Source organism: Macaca thibetana, chromosome 2, assembly GCF_024542745.1.
Source record: "Macaca thibetana thibetana isolate TM-01 chromosome 2, ASM2454274v1, whole genome shotgun sequence".
Classification (NCBI taxonomy): Eukaryota; Metazoa; Chordata; class Mammalia; order Primates; family Cercopithecidae; genus Macaca; species Macaca thibetana.
The window spans coordinates 192,429,688-192,447,404 of NC_065579.1; positions in this window are offsets into that span (position 1 = coordinate 192,429,688).

Below are 17,717 nucleotides of genomic sequence, written 5' to 3' on the forward strand. Positions count from 1 at the left end.
ACACTGAGCACACATGGACATAAACATGGGAAAAATAGACAGTGAGAGGGGACAAAGGGAGGGAGATGCAAGTCAGAAAGCTACCCATTGGGTAGTGTGCTTACTAGCTGGGTGCAATATTCCCACAGAACAAACCTGCACATGCAGCTCATGTCTAAAATAAAAATGGAAAACAAATGTTTAACGTCTTATAAGATATGAAGTAGGCATCTAGACTTCTTATTATCCGCATAATAGCCAGCTTTCCCAATACCATCTTTTAAACTCTCCATATACAATACTAACTTTGTAGTATACTGAGTGCCTGTCTGCACATGGGTCTTTATCTCAGCTCTTGAATGATCTGTTGTTCTATTTCTATTTTTTTCCTGTGGCTTTTAACTTTTACAAATTTATAATAATAGCCATTATTTACTGACTAATATGTATTACTTAGGATGATAACTACCAGACTGTAAATTGTAATGACAAACATTCTTTAAAATAAACAAAAAAGTGAAAGAAATGCAGCCATTGAGGAATGAAGGGAGAAAAAAACGTGTTTGAAGAGAAAGCAGCAAACATTAGTCCTCACAGTAAAAGCTTATTAATTCTCCAAGTGAAACCATTGTTAGAATTATGAGCCTAATCTCCATGAGACTGACCATATGTGACATTCAGACAGCTGTTTTAGCCCATTTCTGATCTATTTAAGACACTAGCTTACATTTTCAATGCAAAACTTGATCATTAGCAATAAACCCTGAAGAATTAGATATCATAACATGGAAATTTTCAATGGGGCCACGACGCTCTGGTGCCACACTGACAGGTGGAATATGTAGAGCATGTCATCTTCACCTTCTCAGGCTTGGTTGTAGACCTGAGATAAGACAGGGGGTGAATGAAGACTTTGACAAAAGGAACTAAATCAGTTTAAAAATGTAAATAACCAAATGCTTCTTCGAACATGGCACGTATTTGTCAATGCACTGTTATCTTCAGACAACATTTCGAAAATGTATCCCTTTCTGTCTGCTGCTAATAGTGTAATCGTCCTTTATCCTGGATTTTCATAAGAATTCTGGAGGATTTGAGAAAGCCCAATTAATCAATGCCAGAGTGGATAATGATTTATGACCAGGGTGAAAATAGGAGTGCATACTTTTCAATGCAGTTTCTTCTCTCTATTGACCAGAATTTTTTTTTTTTTTTTTTTCTTGGAATGACTCCAAACATCTTGCTGGCAAAGAGGGTGATTTTTTGAGATAGCAAAGTTGTTTATTGAGCCACTGAGTTCAATCAGAATCAGTAACTCCTGCAGTACAAGGAACATTGGAAAGAAAAGGCTTAGTGTAAGTCTTCAAATATGGAGTAAACTATTAGCTGGTCCAGCAAGTCACAGAATGGGCCTTGGAATGTGAACATGTTGTATATAGGGTGTGTGTTTGTGTCTGTCTGCTTTAAAATATATGTGATAGTCTGTGCCTATCCAAGCATGTTCATTATGATGCCACATTTATACCCAGGTATTTTGACAGTATTGCTAGCATAGCACTCCCACCCAAAATAAAATATCTATATAGTTTTCCTTGCCTTCTACTGTTATCTTTCAAGATAACTGGTTCAAATATTCAATCAGATTTTATCACACTTTGTTTCTAAATCATAAAATGTTTAAAAATACCACTGCATTGCTGTGTATCCTAGAATAAGATAGTATCTTATTTTTTTGATGAGTATTATAAGATACTACCTTTATACTGCTGAGATTTATATTACACTTCTCAGAAAGAGCTAATGTAGGATGGTGAAATGAACAGCAATAAAGTTGGTGAGCTGAATGCTGCTGTGTGTATAAGGTCTGAAAAAAAGTCTGCTTTTATGAAAATACAAATTGGCTGTGAAGCTTGTAATTCTGGAACCCAAACATCTAGTATGTGTCCTCTATGTGACCTGATATGATTTGGGAGACAGAATGAAGGCAATGAGGGGAGAGGGCAAGAATTGAGAAGGAAAATATTAGTGTTATTTGTAGATATTTGTGAAAGATCTTAGCCTGTTAAATAGAGACTCAGAAATGAAACTACTGCTAAATTACCATCTTAGTAATGAAAGAAAAGAGAACTATTGTTATTTTACAGCAAAAATAAAGGTTAATGTCCAACACTCTTCGGTGTTGAGTAAATAGATGATTTCATTGTATCACACACTGTTGTGAATACTAACACTGCTTCTTTTGTGAGAAGGGATAACAAATGATAGAGAGTTATGCCCACTAGATCAGATCTGCTTACAGAGTCTGCTATACTCTGATATTTGATACCAAGTATCAGTATGAACCATCTAAAAAAGGTTTCTGGGTCTCTAAAGCAAACTTGATGTAAGAACTGGAAACTGTCTCTTTATATTCCTGTCCTGGGTAACTGTCATTTGGTTTGTTCAATACTCTCCTTCCTCAGGAATTTCCCCTCTCTACTCAGAATTTCCTGAATAGTGGCCATACTTTAATTAGCCCATCTAGGCACCATCGTTAGTTCAGGGGTGAGAACCTGACCAAACCTAGTAAAAATATAGTTCCCCAACTCCCAGCTGAAGTTCATTGGTCCAGAATTGGAAATTCAGCCATACCAGATTAATTAGGATAAGTTCACCTCTAAGATTTGAAATATTAAGATGAAAAACATCATTAAACATTATTAAAATACATCTCTTCTGCCATGTGGAAGAAACCCTTGTAACTTTATATGTTGAGAAAAATGATATCAATTGTCAAAGGGAACCTCAGTGAACATACAGGGTCCTGATGTCCTTTCAGCCTTGTCTCTAGGAGCTCCTAAGCCTCAGCTGCACCTGTGACATTTCTATATATTGGATGTTCATCTAGTTATTTTGCTCCTTGAGCTAAAATATTTCCTGCTTTGTCTAATTAATTCAACTTGAGATTTTGTCACCTGCAAACAGAAGTCCCAACTAACATAATGTCCAAGGTCAGTTGTCTGCAGACATTCTGGAAGGTAGCATTGTCTTCTAGCTATGGTGTATGTATGTGTGTGTATATATGTGTGTGTGTGTGTGTGTGTGTATGTGTGTGTATATATATGTGTGTGTGTGTGTATATATGTGTGTGTGTATGTGTGTGCATACACACATTATCTATCATCTACCTATTTATCTATTATCTACCTGTTTATCTATTATCTATCATCCATCTATCTATCTATCATCTATCTACCTATCTATCTGTATAATGGTATCAGATTTATGTCTAGGATTGACTTAAATTTATTTTTTCCTTAATGAAATCATTTCTATAAACCATACTGCAGGGGTGAAATAATCCCGAAGAGTGTTTCATGGTTACATGTGACGCAAATCAGTACAAACACGATTTTACCTCTTTTACACGTGAATATGTCCAATAGAGGCTATTTATTCCTTTTTCTTTTTATTCAAGTTCACCGAAATATTTTTAGGATTTTCTTTTGATAATAAGTGAAACTTAGCTAGATTGAACACTAATTGAAAGATAAACATGAACAGGAGGCTGAGGTGGGAGGATTGCCTGAGCCTGGGAGGTTGAGGCTGCAGTGAGGTGTGATCGCACCACTGCACTAAGCACGAAGCCTCACCAAAAAAAAAAAAAAGGAATGAAAGAAAATAACAAATTTAAAATGGACAGATTTGAGTTGCTAATCTCTTTGCAGAGCAAGTTTCGACACCCTTTTCTCCCTTTTTGTTCACATTTATTTACATACTAGCTTTCATATAGCGAGCACCGAAGGAGGGTGTTGAACAGACCAAACAACAGATACCCAGTACAAAACTGTGGATCTCCCAGTCTAGTGGAAGAAAGCAGTAATGAATTCAAATGGCACAAACTCAAGGCAGAAAATTCAGTCTTCAGCCTGTGACCAAAGGCCCGAGCGCCCCTGGCAAACTACTGGTATAAGCCCAACAGTCCAAAAGCTAAAGAACTTGGAGTTCGATGTTCAAGGGCAGGAAACATCCAGCATGGAAAAAAGACGGAGGGCAGCGGACTCAGCCAGTCTAGTCCCTCCATGTTCCTCTGCCTGTTTTCATCCTGGCCACACTGGCAGCTGATTAGATGGTGCCCACCCAGACTGAGGGTGGGGCTGCCTCTCCCGTTTCACTGACTCAGATGTGAATCTCCTTTGGCAACACCCTCACAGGCACGCCCAGGAACAATACTTCGCATTCTTTAATCCAGGAACAATACTTCGCATTCTTTAATCCAGTGAAGTTCACACTCAAATTAACCATCACGGTTAGTGATGGAGTCAAATTTTGAAATCAGTCTGAATCCAGAATCTGGACTCTCAACATGATTTTGTGACTATGCCAAAGAGCATGGACTCCAGCCAAGGAGGACTGGCAGTGAAAGCGGGACCTTTCCTTAAGAAGGCTTCATCAAAGGGATGCTGAAGTTTAGTTTAAATGGAAATGGGAAAGCCTAGACAGTAGATGCCCTGGTCCTGATTTCACCATAAATGAGAGAAAAAAAGGAAAGAAAAAAACATTTTAGATACTTTTATCCTGCTAAGATTAACTTGCTTTTAGCCTCTCTCCAGTGCATCATTGTATGTAACAAGTCTCTGTTTCTACTGTCTTTTCACCGTATGGTGATTTCTTTCTTCCAATTATCCATGACAGAATTTGGGGCTAATTTTTCATATCATTTTTACCTCATGTGTACATTCAATCAGCATTTCGGGGCGCTAATCCCATTCATGAGGTTGGAACTTTTATAACCTAATCACTTCCCAAAGGCCCCGCTTTGTAATCATATGACCTTGGGATTTAAGTTTCAACATATGAATTCTGAAGGCAGACATACATTGAAATCATAGCAAGAAGGAAGAGGAGGATAGAATTGCTTCTATATAACCTGGACAAGGGGATGTGTGTCTATGTGTCTAAAAGTCAAGGAAATTTTAGTACTGGGAATAGGAGTGATATAGTTTGAATATGTGTCCCCACCCAAATGTCATATTGAAATGTAATCTCCGATGTTGGAGGTGGGTCCTGGTGGGAGGTGACTGGATCATGGCGTCGATTTCTCCTGAATGATTTAGCATCTTCCCTCTTGGTACTGTCCTGGCAATAGTGAGTGAATTCTGGTGAGCTCCATTAAGAGTGTGCAGCACCTCCGCTTTCACCCTCTTGCCTCTGCTTTCATCGTGCAATGAAACGTGCCTGCTCTCCTTTCATTTTCCCCCATGATTGTGAGCTTCCCGAGGCCTCCCCAGAGGCTGAACAGACATTGGCACCATACTTCTCATAAAACCTGCAGAATCACGAGCCAATTAAACCTCTTTTCTTCATAAATTACCAAGTCTCTGATATTTTCCTTATAGTAGCATAAGAACGGACTATTACAAGGAGGCCAATCATAGATATAGTAGGCAAAGTTCTACAGACAGTAACATTAGCTTGATCCGTAGAAGATAATCGGTAACCAGTGTACATTATACTTTAGAGTTGTATTGATCAAGGTATGAGACAGTTGAGAATTTTTATCTTTACAGTAGCAGTTATTGTCTAAGGGCTGTGCCTAAAGAGACATAAATTAGTAGGCAGAATGCCACACCTGGTATTCCAACCCTGTATTTGTGTAGGTAGACTAAGCTCAACATTTTAAGTACAGCCCTATGACCAAGAGATGAAGGTTTGGCTGCTGGAATTAGAGTGAATGGAATTGGTAAGGTCATTCCAGGGAATGTGTGGGAAGCAGAGACAGTGTCTGCTATAATCTAACCATTTCAATGGTCAGGTCCATCTAATCTTCACATTAAATTTGTTGTACTGATGTTTCGGTATGATACCTGGTAACATTTCTAGAAAAAATAGACTCAAAAGAAGAATTAGCAAATGATAGCCTCCACTATAGCATAACCTCTGCTATAGTTGTCCTGAGACTTAGATAAAATGCATCATCTCCTTCCTTTACCATTGATTCTAGATTTTTCTCACCCTTAGCCAACACTTCTGCTGCTGTGGGTCAATTAAATAGTGGGCGACTCATACTTTTATACAAGTGCCTGAGACCTTGTTTGACTGTGGTCTGTTCATAGTTAAAATAAGGCTTGAGAACACTAAGGATGCCGTAGTATCTCTGCAGAGTTTCCAAGATTCTACTTTCCGGTCTTTTATAAAGAAGTAATTCGACTTCCTTGTAATGATCAGAGTTAACTACCCTTGCCAGTATAACTTTTTTCTTGTCTATTGGTCAATTGGCTTAAGAATCTCAAAATGACCAGATGGAAGCCATAGCTTTAGAACACTAGGCCTGTCAAATTTTAACTTTTAAGGACAAAAGCACAAATTCTTTAAAGGAGTCACTGGGAATAATGATAAGAGGGGCCACTCTTGCTTCTATCTCATTATTTCTAGACTCAAATATTCTATCAGGAACACAGGAAAAATTACCATTGGTTACAGTTATATACCATATCTAAAGGAAATTCTGCAAACTAGCAAAATGTTGTCTACAAGTTGGAACTTCAGCCATGTCTTTGATTGCTTATTACATTATATCAGGCAGGCAGGCTCTGAGTGATCCAGAAAATACTAGGGCCAGTGATTCCTTGGGCACACCCTCAATGTGCACCCACTTTAGTGAAAAATGTGTTCTTTGGTCTGGAAAAAGTGATATGGAGGATGAAACACCAGTAAATAAACCAGACATACTATAAGCCCTTAAATACTAACCAAGACATTAAGGTCAGGAAAGGAAAACACATACCAGAATATCTGTAAATAACCGCCCATTCGAGAGTGGATGTTGCCTGGCATAATCGACTTGCCACTAAGTGTCTGATTGATTCTCTTGAGAACTGGGAACATATCAAGGGTCCAGCATCAATCTCTGTTGCCGATGAGTTGGATGTCTAACAAGAGTAGCTGTATCAGCCTCGCTAGACTGAGACCATGCTTTTGGATCTGTGCATAGGCAGCATCTCTTTTGTCATGGCTGCTTCATACATGGATCTAGTATGTAAACACTGGCATGAGTGACTACAGAGGGTGGCAGACATATACCAGATGACTCATCCTGTCCACCTGCTTGTTAAATGCCTCCTATGTTAAGTGCATTTCCTATGACTGGCAATAATGTGGAATATGAAGATCCGTACAGTTTGTGCCACTCCTATGCATCCATCCATCATATGTCTTTTCTCTTGGCTTTCTCTCCAATCTTGCTCTTTCCAAGTCACTGATCAACCAGCCAAGCCATTTACCACTGACCAGATGTCTAGTATGTCCTTACTGTAGGCCACTATTTTCTCCATGTAAGGCAGAAGACCAGAGGTGTTATACAAACTCTGCCCCCTGGGAGAATTTTTATTACCACTTTTCTCAGGACCCCTTCTGGGCAGGGCTCTGATGTGACAGAAATGTCCAGATGATCAAGAACTCCTTGGACTGTATTGTAACATAGAGCAGGGAGTTAAAATAGCCCTGATCAAGACTGGAATTTATAGTACTGTCTTCCCTGACTGTAAATACATTGACCCCAATTAGTAATTCAGGGGCCGGGAAAGATCACAAGTTGAGTGTTTTTCTTCTGGTTTTGGAAACAAATTCCATTTATTGCCCGGCTTTCCACTAAAATGAGTAACCACATGGGATTTGTGGCCATTGGTATCATGATAGCTTGGATGCCATAACCCACAACTTTTTAAAAATTCTGGATATTTCCCTTTCCCCAATGTACACAGATCCTTCTGGAGAAGGATAAGTTGTATTGTTGATGTTTACACTTGCAGTAGCATTGCAGGGAACTTCCTCAAATGCCCCTGTATCTTCAATCAAGCTCAGCTCTGAAAACTAGATCTAGATGTGGGATAATGATTTTCCACTGGGGTTGTTAACGTGAGACCATGTACCTTCAACTCTTTTTGATTATTCACATTAAGCTATACCTTGCTCGCTGTCCATTTATCTGATTCTTAAAAATACTATGGGGTATTAGCCACCACTATAGATACGTGTAGGCCAGAACCCCCTTATTTCCATTCGAAAGTTACTACCTATAGCAGTGAACACGTTAAATCTGTGTCTGATAGTTCAATGCTGCCACCTGGCCTCTGTTATTCTGTAATCCTGTCATCCCCATAACAACAGGGTGTTCAGTTTCACAACAGCATTTTCAGTCCTCGATATTGGCCTCCAGTGGGTAGCCATCACTCATTACTGAGCATCTCTCTTGCTGGTTTCTCGTTCACTAAGTATTTTTCTTAGTAGAGGAGTATCCTCTGGGACCTCCTGGCGAACATAGTTATTTGTTAAGTAGTTTGGTCTAATGTAGTACATTCACTCTTCTATGTACACCTCTCTCAGCATTTTTGTTTTTACTTCAACATTCTGCCAAATACATTTTGTCATCTCCTGTTAATTTAATGCGGGTGCTAATTTATTTCCAACCTTCTAGGAGCCATCCCAACAATGTATTAAGACCAAGTAGTTGCCAGGATATTAAATCTGGATCATGGGAATGAGTCCCCATTTTATCCAACTCTTTTAATCCAACTTTATATACAACTCACTTGGTCCACTCTTACTCATGTTCCCTTAGTTCTGCAGTCAGAGAGTGGACCACGCTGATGATGAGGTCTGGAAGTCAATGGCGAGTCTAGCAGAACTACAAAGAATGCTGAATTCACAGCCTTGGTGCTGCATAGTATCCAGGTCCTGCGGTTACTGTTTCCAATAATCCCTGCTCTCATTTAGCAGAGTCAGTAATTCCCAGTAGGGCCATTCTAATACTCGACCCTAGTTATTGGGTCCTGGCTAGGAGGGATACTCCTCAGAAGAGGTTTCGCATCATCTTTAGGCAAAAGGATGCCTCCGTGTGTTGTTAGAATCTTGTTATCTTTAAGCATAGAAAATGGCCATTTCTTTAGACACAGAAGGCTCTGGTAATCTCTGGTCCAGTGCATTCGAGCACATCCACCCAAATATTTTCATGGGAGGTTTCAGGCTGCCACTCCTCAGCTTGCCAAGGCTGTGAATTCAGCATTCGTGGTGGGTCTGCTATACTCACCGTTGACTTCCAGGCCCGACCCTCAGCAGGGCCCACTCTGGTCACAGATGATGACGGTTTCTGCTTGTGCTGCCGGGGACTGTTGTCACTTTCATAATATGCCTTGAATTGGTAACTGGTTGAGCTCAGTGTGGCATTTTCTTATTTTTCTTTTCTTTTTTTTTTTTTTGAAATGGAGTTTCACTCTTTTTGCCCAGGCTGGAGGGCAGTGGTGCGATCTTGGTTCACCACAACCTCTGCCTCCCAGGTTCAAGCGATTCTCCTGCCTCAGCCTCCTGAGTAGCTGGGATTACAGGCATGTGCCAGCACGCCCGGTTAATTTTTTTTGGTATTTTTAGTAGAGATGGGGTTTCTCCATGTTGATTAGGCTGGTCTCGAATTCTCGACCTCAGGTGATCCACCCACTTCAGCCTCCCAAAGTGCTGGGATTACAGACATGAGCCACCGCGCCCGGCCACCATTTTCTTACTTTATCACATTAGTGACACTTAGAAAAAAAAAATCCTTCACAATTATAAGAGTAACAATTTTCTCTATATTACTTTAATGCTTAGAGATACTGCATAATCCAATACATCCTTTTCCAACTTTATCTTATGCCAATTAACCACAGAGGAAGGTCTTGGCAATCATAAAGCAGTATTATACCGGAAGGTACCATCAATCCAATGTCCACCAAAAATTGCCCTTGTGTTGCCATCTGGCTGGTAAGTGATCCCTCTCCAGAATTCCATTTCTATTTTCTAGGACCACCTCTGTTAACAACTCAGTTAGACTGGAGTTCCCAGAATCAGATTTTGAAATAAGTATTTGTGTGAAAGGCACTTACTAGAAAGAATTAAAAAAAAAAAAAATGGATATAGGTGTGAGGAAATAAGACTTGAAAAGAATGGATGTTGGTACGGTTTGACTGTGTCCCACGAAAACTTGGGTGCTGCCAATGTGATGGAATCCAACGGCAAGGCCTTTAAGAGGTAATTAGGCCAGGATGGTCCCTCCCTTAGAAATGGGAGTAAGACCCTTATCAAAGAGCTTTTCTTGCTGCTTTTCTGCCTTTCAGCATGTGTGGTCACAGTGATCCTCCTCCTGGAGGATGCAGCCCTCACCAGACAACTGACGTTGAACTTCTCAGCCTCCAGAAGTTATAAAAAATAAATTTCTGGCCTGGTGCGGTGGCTTGTGCCTGTAATCCCAGCATTTTGGGAGGCTGAGGTGGGTGGATTACCTGGGGTCAGGAGTTCGAGACCAATCTGGCTCACATGGCGAAATCCCATCTCTACTAAAAATACAAAAGTTAGCCGGGCGTGGTGGTAGACACCTGTAGTCCCAGCCACTCTGGAGGCTGAGGCAGGAGAATAATTCGAACCTGAGAGGCGGAGGTTGCAGTGAGCCGAGATTGCACCACTGCACTCCAGCCTGGGTGACAGAGTGAGACACCATATCAAATATTACCTACAAGTCACCCAGTTTGAAGTATTTTGTTACCAAAAAAAAAAACTAAAATAGAGGTCTAGCAAGGATATGACAGCAAGAAAAGTCCCACAAATATCAAAGTAGTCTTCTATTTCTATGTAAAAAATTACCAAAACTTGGTGACTTAAAACAGTATAACTTATGGCTCTGTGATGCTCTGTGATATAATGCTCTGCTCATGGTCCTGTAGGTCAGAAGTCTGGGCACAGGAGGACTCAACTAGTTTTTTGTTTGTTTGTTTGTTTGTTGTTTGTTTCGCTCAGGGGCTCAGAAGGCCAAATTAAAAGTGGAGGCTGGGCTGAGCTCTGGTCTGGAGACTCTGGAGATACGCCTGCTTCGAAGTTCATTCAGGCTGTTGGTAGAATACAGTTCTTTGTGATTGCAGGAGTGAAGTCTTTCTTTCCTTGTTGGCTCTCGACCTGTGGTCACTCACAACTCCTAAGAATGCTCGATAGGCTTTGCACAACTCCTCCATCTTCAAAGTCAATAGTGGACCTTAGAATCCTTCGTGTGCTTTATACAGCTCTGATTTTCCCTCCACTACTAGCTAGAAAAAAGAAATCTACTTTTAAAAGTTTGTGTGATTAGGTTAGGCCCACCTGAATAAGCTCCATATATTAAGGTCAACTGATTAAAAACTTAGTTAAATCTTCAAAATCCTTTGTCAAACAGCATAGAGGCGGGAGAATAACGCCCCGGGGCAGAGATCACGGAGGCCGTCCTGGAGTTCTGTCACCACAGCCTGCCACGGGAGTGCCGTGCAGTAAATACTTGAATCCATTATTTCTTTCTGCGAAACAAAGGCAATAACAAAACCGAATTCACTGGATTATTATAAATATCAAAACAGAAAATCCATGTAAAAGTATTTAGCATTGTGCTTGGCTCACGGTAAACTACACACATTCCCTCAGCTAGCATGGTAATAAGGTTCTGGTAGTGGTTCTGTAAAGACGGGTCTCAAAGTGCAAAGCCTCTCGGTTTTCATGCCTTTGTATAATTCTCTTTTGAATCTTGGCTGACCCCGTGACTCGTAACACATCGTTCGTGACAGACATAAACTGCACGACTTCTGATGCTGTGTCATGAGAACGCCATAGTTCTACTTTGGTCTCGTGGACACTTGCTCAAGGGACAGTGAGCTTCATGACACCACCATGTTCTTTGGAAGCCCCAGCTGGCACGTAAAGAGGTAGCATAGGTGAAAAAATACCTGGGGGGTCCTAAACGTTGTCTGTCTCCAGCAGATGATAAACCTGTGATTGAAGATGATCTCTGATATGTTTAACCAGCTGCCCCTGCCAACCTGACCATGATCTTAGGTGCCACTCACAGGACAAGTAAAGATAATAAACTGTTGCCTAAAAAACAGCAAGTTTACTGTGGCTTGTTGTATAACAATAGACAACTGAAATAGAGTTCCAATCACGTTATTAAATTAAGTTCTCATTGCAAGATATGTTCATGGTTCCAATTCAGATTATATCCTTTCCCAAGTTCTTCAATAATCTTGAGGCTGGTTGATACAAAGGCTCTCTGCGATATAGGTTGTCAGTCTCTCATTTGGTTTATGTAGCCCTTATAATTCCTTGGAACTCACTCCAGTTTCTTGACCATCTGCAGTGAATGTCTATGTCTATACACAATCAAAACTCAGATTAAATCTGACATCTTCACCGAGTAGTTGGAGTTAATTTGTCCTCCCTTCGCTCCCACTTATTACAGGAGGGCCTGTTCATTTAATTGTTTTCAAGCCACACATTCTTGTAGCTGGAAGTATTTTACATGTTGATAGTTATCTTCACTGACATTCACTAGCCTTGATATGCCGGGGAATTCTTAATGAAACTGAGAAACAAAGACAATGCAGTTATGCAGACACTGAAATGTAAAATAACACTCCAGTGACTTAAAGAAATGGAATCAGTGTAGCCCTAATAAAATATGAAGGCTTTCTAGTCCCAGATCCTATTATCTCCAGTGATACTCTGGTTGTCAGTCTTTTAAAAGTGCAGATGCAATCCAGTTAGAAAAATGTCACAGCGCTCCTGTAACAATAGCATGCTCTGTACTCCCAGTAATAAAGATTTCCTCCATCAGTGAACATCGTGGCGTTTGGTCCCCAGCACTGAGACGCTTCCTCCAAAATCTCACAACTACTTTGTTTGACAAGTGGGCTGATCTCACCCGCAACAGCAGCAAATATCTTCTTTAACTTTAGGAACTTGACAAAATTAAATAAAGGAAATGGTCCAAGAAAAGCAATCAACAACAAAGGCTGGAAGCTAGTGGAGCAGCCTGACTTGGCATCCGTGTCCAGCACATGCCTACATGGGCTATTGTCAAGGCTCTATTGATGATAAATGGCAGAGAGGTCATTATTTCCCTGACCCCAGTTACAAAACCTCCTCATTCTTATAAGCACAGTCATGCCTGAAAGACATTTAAAGATATTTCGGACTGTCTAGGAACCTGAGGGCTGCAGTTCCAAGCTTAATGAGTAGAAATGTCCTCTTATGGAAACAAGAGAGATACCCAAAGCCCAAAACTTCAAAAACTTTTGACAGTGGAATAAAAGAGACTAAATTAATGGAAATAGAGGGCCTCAAACTAAGGGGAGTATTATTTAATAGGTTTCTTTATGGCTAAATCGTTAGTTGATAAGGAGTATAAATTTAAGTTACAGATCTATTTATCTCTTAATTTTTTAAAAAGGATTTTTTGCATTGGTTTTTCCTCCAATAAATATTATTCTATCAGTCCTTTGAAAATACAGCTATAGTGTGTCCTCATGCTTGAAAAAGCTGAAGGAAGTAAATCAACAAATAATCATAAAACTAGAAGGAATTCTAGAATTTCACTAGTTCCATTCATTATTTTAACTTATCCTTGATGACCTGAGCCCAGAGAATGAGTAATGTGAGGCTACATGGCTCACCTGTGACAGGACTTGGCCACGATTTCCTGCCTCTGGGTCTTTTGCTCATGCCATCCTGCCTCCTCGATGCTGAATAGATCACAGATACCGTTTCCTTAAGTGGTAGTTGCTTTCTGTTATATTCATCTTTACAGGGCCAAAATCTCAGCATTGATTGTGATGAGAGAGGAGGGGGAGGAGGAAGGAGGCAACTTCTAGATTCACTGAGTTTCAGGGAAGCTAGCAGAAAGTTTATTACTATGCTTAAAAATTGCAAAAGGTCAAATAAAGGTATGTTATAGAATGTTAGGGATTATTAACAAGGGATTTTACAAAAGCTTAACTTAAAATAGAGGACCCGATGTGGTGGGTCATGTCTGTGATCCCAGCACTTTGGGAGACCAAGGCAGGTAGCTCACTTAAGGTCACAAGTTCGAGAAGAGCCTGGCCAACATGGTGAAACCCCATTTCTACTAAACACACACACACACACACACACACACACACACACACACACAATTAGACAATTAGCTGGGCATGGTGGCACATGCTTGCAATCCCAGCTACTTGGGAGGCTGAGCCAGGAGAATCGCTTGAGCTCTGGAGGTGGAGGTTGCAGTGAGCCAAGGTGGCACCACTGCACACCAGCCTGGGCAGCAGAGTGAGACTTCATTTCAAAACAAAAACAAAAACAAAAAAGTCAATGTATTCCATGTTTTGAGAACCAAAAAACAAAACCTTATAAATATATCCAGAAAGACCTTTAAATCAGGTCACACCTCTACTTTTGGGCTTCGTTTTGGAGCTCTCCCCATGCCAATGCAAAGACTATATATTCTACTAGATACAATCTATCTCCACTCCCTATTGATTAATCCTTTTCTTTCTTGTTTTTTTTAACTTTTCTCATGGGGCCATCTTTCTATACTCACATTTTTTAATATTCTGGCCCTTTTGAAATGAATGTCTTCTCTTTCACTATCTGGAAATATTTTATTCTACTTTCAAGAGAAGGGTCGACCATAGCTTTCTTGCTGAATCCTTCCTTAGGTTCTCCATGAGTTAATTCTATACTATTATGTGTCCTCATTGCCATTTGTATCTACATTCATCAAATACTTATTACATGTTAATTATAATTTTGTATACAACCTGCATGTCCCCATTTGGGCTCCATAGACTCTAAGGTTGTATTAGCATTAATATTCGTTTTTGCTACCTCCATTCTCACCACATTTATAAACACAGTTCCTGGAGAAACAAACCACCTATCTCTCAAATATACTGGGCATTACACAGGACAAGGATGAGACTCTGCCTCCCACAGTGGCTGTCTTAGCCTCCGGTCTCTTCTGGTCAACTTCACTATCTGCTGGAGTGGCTGTTGATTCTAATCAGTATCTCGCCTGCCTGCTCTACCTGCTACAAAAGTTTCTTCTTTTTTCCTTTTGGGGAAATGCTGTCCCGATCTGGGTATTGAAACCTAGTGCAGCCCAAAACTGCCAAAGCACCAAAGCGACAAAATCGCACTTTGCTTCCAAGTGAAAACATCATTGCCTACTTTAGTCTCTTCCGACTGCAGCACAAATCCAGTCCTATGGTCCTATGGAACCAAAATGGCAATACAGCCTAGCTCCTCCTTTACGTTTCTCCTCTGTCTTCGGTTTTCTTTGGGACTCAAACACAAATCGTTTGTCCTTTTTCTTTACTACTAAAGAATCCACATGTTTTGGACACCGGGAGTAGTGGTCACTGACCATACATTTCACATACAGGCGGGTTGCAATTCCCAGATTGATGCCAGCTGGGATACCCTGATGTATTTGTTTTATATCTATTTATTTTACAAGGTCGTAAGTTCCTCTAAAACATGGAGCATTTAGGTTTTCGCTGTTGTTGTTTTTATTTTGTTTTATTTTTCTTTCTATAGCCTTCCACAACATATGGCATGCAGTGAGTCCATGATTAATATTTATTTAATGAATCCATGAGGCTGAGATGAGTTAAAGGACAGTGTCCCAAGCTGTCCAACTAGTTAGTAGTAGAGTCACAATTAGAGAAAGTTTCTATGTCTTCCACACCCAGACTTATTACTCTTTAATAAGAATTGGAAAATTAAGAATAGGCTTGTTTCTTTACAAAAGAAAGCATGTCTCTTTCTTGCAGCTAAATCTAGGCATTATAGTTGAAGACATAAAGAGGAGTTATCAATTTCTATACATAATTTTTGCTCTGCCTGACAATCTTGGGGTACCATGTACCTTAAAAGCCCATAGATAATCCTACAGTGGAGGCCAGCTCTGCTTCTTACAGAGAATTTGTAAGATCCAAACAGAACTAGAGGGCTACTGGTTACTATAAAAAATAAATAAACAATCATGGGTAAGATTAGTGTACGTAAAAAAGCATCTCACTTTCCTATGTCCATGTGCACTCACCCACTCATATACGTTATCTCTTTATGGACATTTTTCAGCAAACTCAGAAGAGACAGCTAAGAAAACTAACAGAAGCTAAAAGATAGTAATCAATACTCAAGTTGTCCTGGCAACTGGTGGTGGGGGAAGAAAAGCTACTGCCAAATTATTTGAATAATGACAATAGTCTTCACCAAGAGTCCTATAGTAGCACCATTTGTTATCTGACTTAAAGAAAAAGAGAGAGTAGCAGTGCATTATAATGCCAGTGCAGTGCATTATTTGATTCCTGCTTCTCCCCTGTTCCCCAAACCCAGGCTTCTGAGCTAAACTAATAGATTTTTTTTTTCATTGGCAAAATCTAGATAGACTGTACTAAGATGAAGAAGTAGAATTGTCTTTTCTCTTCTTAGTATCTAAAATTTTAAAATGAGACTTGTACTAGTCAGCTAGGGCTGCCATAACAAAATACCATAGACTGGGTGTCTTAAACAACAAAAGTGTATTTTCTCACAGTTCTGGAAGCTAAAAGTTTCAGATCAAGGTCCAACAGGGTCAGTTTCTGGTAAGGTACAAGAACAGGAACAGACACATAGACCAGTGGAACAGAATTTTCCAAATTCTTCAAATTCTAGTCCCTTTTTGGCTTGTCTAAGCAAGCCAGAAATGGAATGAAGGAAGGTTGAAAACATGATCATCTTTCAAGAAAATAAAAGAATTACTGTGCAGACATTTTAAAGATCATCAGGACTGCTACTCCCATCGCAGGTTCAGGGGAAGTCTGCTTTGTCCTTCGTTTTAGTGGGCTAGACAGAAAATGACCAACCAGTAACTGACCCCTACAAGTCAGAAAGAGAGTGGTCATTTTATGGTTATCTTTTTTTTTTGGTCACATGGCATTTGCTAGGTGCTTGCACATGAAGAAAGAGAGATCTATTTCTCTTCCTTTTCCTGTAAGACCATTAATTCCTTCAAATTATGACTCCTACCCAAATGGTGTCATTTAAATTTCATTATCTTTTAAACTTCCTATTTCAATATACAGCAACATTATGGCTTTGACATACGAATTTTGAGGAGACATAATTTAGTGCATAGCTTAAAATTCACATTCTTTTTGCATGTAAAATACATTTATTTCAACCCACAGCCTCCAGAGTCTTAACTCATTCCAGTGTCAACTCTGAAGTCTAAAGCCCAATATCTCATCTAAATAACATTTAAATGGGTGAGACCTGAGATACAATTCGCCCTAAGGCAAAATTCCTCTTCAGCTGTGAAGCTGTGAAAGCATACAAGTTAGGTGCTTCCAACATACGGTGGTGGGACAGGGATAGGACAGTCATCCCCATTTCACAAGGGAGAAATCAGAAAGAACACAAGGGTGATGGGTCCAAAACAAGTCCAAAACTTAGCCAGACAAATTCCAAAAGCTCTTAGGGCTTGAGAGCCATTGTTTTTTTGTTTGATGTTCTGCTCTCCAGGGCCACTGAGGCAGCAGCATAGCCTCAGCAGCCCTTCCCCTTTGCTTTGTGGGCTGACCCGGCTCATACCATCTTGGGGAGAGCACTGCCCCTGGGGCTTTTCATGGTGGCTGCCTGGCCCACTAAAATGAAGAACAAAGCAGACTTCCCCTTAGTCTATGATGGGAGTGGTGACCTTGATGATCTCTAAAATGCCTGCAGGGTCATTTTTTATTTTCTTGAAGGATAATCATGTTCTCAACCTTCCTTCATTCTATCCTATTTTTTTCTCTTTCCTTTAATTGCAGCAGGCAGTATTTCCGCTGGTGGAATCCTGGCTTCTGCTCAAGTAGTTGGTTAAATTCATGGTTCAACCATTGTTGATTTCCTTATCAAATGGT